Genomic DNA, 6,000 nt, shown 5'->3' with positions numbered 1-6,000 from the left:
GCAGCACGGCTGTGTGAGGAGAGAACGAGAGAGAGAGAGGCGTTCCGCGCTGCCTCTTTTATGGGGTTTTCTGCGCTCCCGATTGGCCGGTTTTGTATTTCCGGGCTTTTCAGCCAATCAGACGGGACCTAGTCCCGCCCCTGCTTCCGGCCACGGCTCCTCCCCCCTACACACACAGAGAGGGTTCAGCACCACGTGGAGACGCCATTTTAAGTCAGTTTTGTCGGCTGACTCAAAGGACATTTCATGCTCGTGTAAGGAAATACCTGGTCCTTCACACATGTAGAGTACAGAAAAGATGAATAATCATTTCCAGAAGAGTTTCTTATAATATTGCCTGAGTTACTGTATGTAAGTAGGAATGACAGTCTCAACTTAGAAAAAAAATAAAGCATGTAGTAAAATAAGAAAAGAACATCTCAAGCTTTATTGGTTTGTTACTTCTTGTATAAATCTTGCTCTCAGAGCAAACTGAGAGGGACTCAGTCATCTCAGGTTTGCTGAGCATGTAGAGCTATTATTCGTCTTCTCATAAACCTCAATATATAGCTCAAAATGTACAACAGAGAAGATCAGTACAAATGTTGGTATAATTCCTAGTGATATAAGGGGACCATTACACAGAATAACAATACGCAAAAACCTACGCTCATTAAATCATTTAAGGACACTATTTGATTGATTAACGATAAAAAATTATAAACAAACTAATATGCCTTACACACAGAAAGGAAGGGATCAACAACTTGACCTTTACAAAGATATTTCTTTAGGAATTATTGATGGAACTTATTTTTCTAGATACAATATTTTGCAAGGGTGCAACTGTTCCAAAGAAAATGTTATTGAAAACTTTTCTTGAAACTAAGATAGAAATTCTGATGCAGATGGTATATGCACCTACACCTTAAAATTGGACTTTTTCATCAGATATGCAGAGGCCCGATGCATTTTATTTTTAACTAGAATGTGTTTAAACTTCTATTTCTCATGGCCTTACTCAATGCCATGGCAGCATAGCTCCCTTCCTGATTTTCCCTGATGGGAAAAACTAATTAAAAAAAAATATTAAAAATTGAATTATCCTTTTTCTACTAGACTTGTTCTGTGGAGTTCCTTCCTGGTAATGAATTACGTAAAGTAAAAATCCCACCTTGTCTGCACACCTACAGGGAGCACAGAGAAATGATGGTGGGTGTGGCAGCCAAACAACACTCTGCCCTGGCTGCCCCCATCAGCCCATCAAAGGACCATCTCCACAAGCCCAAAGAACAAAGGAGGCACAAAGGCTGGTGCAGAATGCAAATTAAGAACTGAGAGGCTGTTGCAGGCTGTTTTAATAAACAACGGATATGTGAGCAATCCTGTTTTTACTGATAGAACACCTGGGCCTCAACGACCAAGGACTCTCTCATGAGAACCAGTTGATAAAAAGTGAGCTAACGAAGTAAACATCCAAACGTGCCAGAAGAGGAGATGGGGTGGAGAGTCCTGATTGAGCCTGGGCCAAGGAGCCAGTCACTGTTCAGACCATGGCAGGCTCTAGTACAACTGACCAATCATAAGTGCAACCCTGGACATGTAATATTCGGGCTAAGGGTATATAAGTGCCTGTAATTTCTAATAAAGTTGGAGTTTGCTCTATCAATCATATTGATTGTCTTGCATTCTTCCCTCGCTGGAATACACCTCCACTAGCCGGCCAGGCACACCGACAAGAGGCAGGCACACTCTATGCAGGCCCATGTCAAGGCTGTCCCAGGACAGACTTAGCCCCAGTGTACTAACATGCAACATATCTAGATAAACCAAGAGGAGAAATGCTCTGGATGATCTTTTGGACTGAGAAGGTGGTCACTGCCTAGGAACATATTATGTGAAGCAGGGAAATGACATTTTGGAACTGCACAAGAGTAAATAAGGAACATTTAGACGATTAACTGATATGGGGAAAAGCAGGGATAAAAGTGACTTGGAGATTATGAATAAAGCAAAACCAGGCAGTTTGCAGCTTTACTACAATGCAAATGGTAGGTAAAAATAGATACTTATTTTTTAATCTTTTTTTTTTGTCTTTGTGAAGATAAATTATTTTTAACTTCTTGAATAGAAATATTCTTCTGTCTCTGTTTAGTTCCTATTATCTTCTGCAACCACAGGTTTTTTTGCTACAAGTATTTAGGTCAATAACATTGGTCATAACCCTTTACCAGCTACCCCACTCTCCGCTGTGGCAAGACATCACCATGACAAAGGTGTCTGTGGAGGACAGGGGCAAGAACACCAGAAGTCTTTACTATTTACAAGTAAAGCTCAAAATAATAAGCTGTAAGAGAGCTGCTAATTTACAAACTTTAGACTTTCATGCTTGTTTTCTACTACATCTTCAATTAGTTATCTCTTCTAGCATGTGGTAATTTTGCATTAGAAGAGAAGCAAATAACTTTAAAAACAAGCTACAGATGGAAAATCTTCAGCAATAATTTGTTATATGTTCAGAAATTCTTACTTCCCAATTCCCTTATCTACCCTTATAATTCATTCATATAAAGTAAATAATTGTTGTAAGCCAGGTGAAGTAGGAAAAAAATGGCAATATGAAGTTGGAAAAATAAGAATACCATTTTAATTATTAAATATATACATTTATTAAAGAAACAAACATATGCCACTGATTCTTTTTAAATTGTCTTCATTGTGTGTACTTTTCAGTTGTAGTTTATTTGGGTTGTAAATTGATGTATTAATAAATCATTATGGCAGAGGTAATTTTGATTAAGATCTGAGAAATACCGTACCTTGGATCTTAGGGGGTCATTTTGGCTTCCGTTTTCTATTCTCAGAGGTAGTATTAGCACTCCTGCTGGCAGACTTTTTTGTTTAACCTTTTCTTAAAGACTTCGGTGACAGACCTCCCTAGGAAATCTGTTTCCATGCTTTATAATCCTCACAACTGGAAATATTTCCTATTCTGATGTCTTCTTTCTGCATTATTTTCTCACATCTTTTTTTGCAAGTGTTCATGAAATCTCATCAGCCCTCAGTCCCTTCTCATCAGGCTAGTCATGCTATTTTTTATGCTTTTCTTTTCTCCAAATTCTTACTTTTTTAGACTTCTGATGAATACAGGCTATTGAGAGACAGAGTTCAAAGAAGTACCCAGGTAATTACAGACCCATTAGACTACTTCAGTCCCTGGACAGGTCATGGAGCAAATCCTCCTGGGGAACATCACAAGTCAATTGAAACACGTGATTGGGAAAAGCTGACATGGATTTACCAAGCGCAAATTGTGCTTGACAAACCTGATCACCTTCTGTGACAAAGTAAATCACTTGCCTCATGCAGGGCGAGCAGTGGGCATTGCCTACCTGGACTTCTCCAAGGGTTTTGATGCAGTGCCCCACAGCCTCCTCCTGGAGAAACGGACTCACTACAGCATTGACAAGTGGTCTGTGCAGTGGGTGGGGAACTAGCTGACAGACCATACCCAGAGGGTGATAGTAAGTAGTTCCTCCTCAAACTGGGAACTGGTCACAAGTGGGGTACCCCAGGGATTGATATTGGGCCCAGTGCTGTTGAACATCTTCATAAGTCACCTGGATGTTGGGATTAAGAGCTCCCTGATGAAGTTTGCTGATGACACCAAGATAACACACCAGAGGGAGAGCCACCCTCCAGGATGACCTGGACAGACTGGAGGAGTGGGCTAGCAAGAACCTTATAAAGTTCAACAGGGAGAAGTGTAAGGTCTTGCACAGGGGAACACATAATCTAGGAGTGCAGTTCAGACTGGGATCCACCTGGCTGGAGAGCAGCCCTGTGGAAAGGGACCTGAGGATCCTGGTGGATAACAGGCTCAACATGGGTGAACAGTGCACTGCAGCCCCTCCTAGTCTAGTTTGATCTGGCATGCTCTCTATTCCATCACTCATGTAATGTGTGAAAGTATCATACTTTAATGAGGCATATAACTGCAGCACAAATAATTGTAGTAGTGATTGTAGCTTTGATATTTTTATTACAAACTCAATTAATAGTGATTCATAGGTATTCAATATTTGCTGGATTCACCCCAGCCTACAAAACTCATGGTATAGGCATCCTATATTCTTATTTATGCAGAGAAATATAAACAGTAAGAACTATGAGTGTGTGGTTAGAATTTGGGTATAAGGAAAAACACTGCCAAAAAAACAAATGACCATATTTTTTAAACACAAGAATAATTAGTGCTTTGGCTGACTGAAAGTTTTGAGCTTGAGCTGGTTGCATAGCATTTCTCAAATTAACTGACAAAACCCAAGTCAGCTTTATAAATTTGCTTTTAATTTTGCTCACAGTCTAGAAATTTCAGCAGGTTTTTGGGTTGTATCAGACTCCACGCAGCTGTAATTGGCTCTATATGAAAAGTTTTTCTTTTTTTTTTTAATTATTTTGTTTTAGTACCTTAGATACTCTGTTGTATCTTCTGTGCTTCTGTTTGCTTATGTTCCTTCTTAGTGACATCTCTGTCACTGTCTGTCATGTTCCTTTAACATATATTCCTTTAACTTTCTGGGCACTCAAGGGTTTATTTGGGAAGGTAAGGAGAAAAATGTCAGCTTTTCAGCAACTGGGACAGTATTTAGGGCAATCTTAAAGAACTAAGGCATCCAAGACAGCAACAGGGAGCTGGCAGGTACAACCAAGGGCATATGGGAATCTTTTGATTTTCTTGAGCACAATTGGAGGCCAGGAAGAAAACTGTAGCACTATAGGCCTCTGTTTTGGTATTTGAATTCTATCCAGGTTGTCTGATTATGCCAGGTTCTAGTCTTATGCTGTTGTGTGAGGAACTTACTATTGTCATTCACTTACTCTCTGATTACAAGGATTTAGATCTTGTTAAAGAATAGTATAATTCAAAATGTTAATGAAGACTGAAATTAAATAAAATCTAAAGTCATCTACATCAATATTCAATTTGAAATATTATTATTTTTTCCCCCCATATCTAGGTTCCTGTTGAAATGTTCCTGATATACAAATCTTACGTATTTTATGTCTTAGATTGCATTCATCTTAGGTTGCTTTTATCAGAGAGAACCCTCTGTCTGTGAAGCATGATGTCTTCTAAAACAAATCTCTTTCGTTGGGTCTTCCAGAAAGTCCAAAATTATTTTATCTGTCTTCACTCTGTCTTCACTTCTCCAGTTCTTTAAACTTAACCTTTCTAACTTATCCAGGAGTTACTATGATACACCCCAATTCAACAGCCTTATCTCTTCAGAGATTAGAAAAGAAATCAGATCAGAGATCATCTCTTTTTTTGTTAGATACGTTGATTCATACCTTGATGACTCAGGAATGAATAACAGTCTTACCTTTGTGGCTTTGCCTTCACCATTCAATATGAAGTATCTGAGATATATTTTATATAAATCTCATAATACTTGATCTAGACATTTAAAGGGATAAATGGATGTAACTTTGGACTGTGACAAGGCATGCTGCTAATCAGCATTTCTGGGGAGATAAAAGCTAGAGTGGTTGCTGCCGCTCTTCATCCAACAGTTTTTTCTTCTCTAGAGATGTCATAACAAACTCCTACTGATATATTCTTGACAGAAATTTTTTACTTCTGACATACCTAATGTTTTCTACAATGATGGACGTTATTTAGAAATACAAGAGATCTGTTTGCTCTGTCCAAACTATATCAGTCTGATAGTGAATCTACATGCTTTCTGCTGGGTGCAGGTCACTATCTTCTGAAACATTTTAATTGATAGCAGTTTGATAGTAATTTTGGATACTTTTTTGGATGTTCAAGTAAGAACTTTAGAAAAATTAAAAAAGCATTTTTCATGCTGTTTTCAGCTTATATGTTATTGAATGCATTTATAATGAAGACAGTAGAATTATATTTCCCTGTACTGTAAGGAACTTCCATTCTTTATGACAGTTTCTAAGAATTTAATTCTTTCTAATGTGCTAAATCTTAAACAATAATTGGTT

This window comes from Chaetura pelagica, unplaced genomic scaffold, assembly GCF_000747805.2.
Source record: "Chaetura pelagica isolate M959 unplaced genomic scaffold, ChaPel_1.0 scaffold90, whole genome shotgun sequence".
Taxonomy (NCBI): domain Eukaryota; kingdom Metazoa; phylum Chordata; class Aves; order Apodiformes; family Apodidae; genus Chaetura; species Chaetura pelagica.
This window is presented reverse-complemented; position numbering follows the sequence as displayed.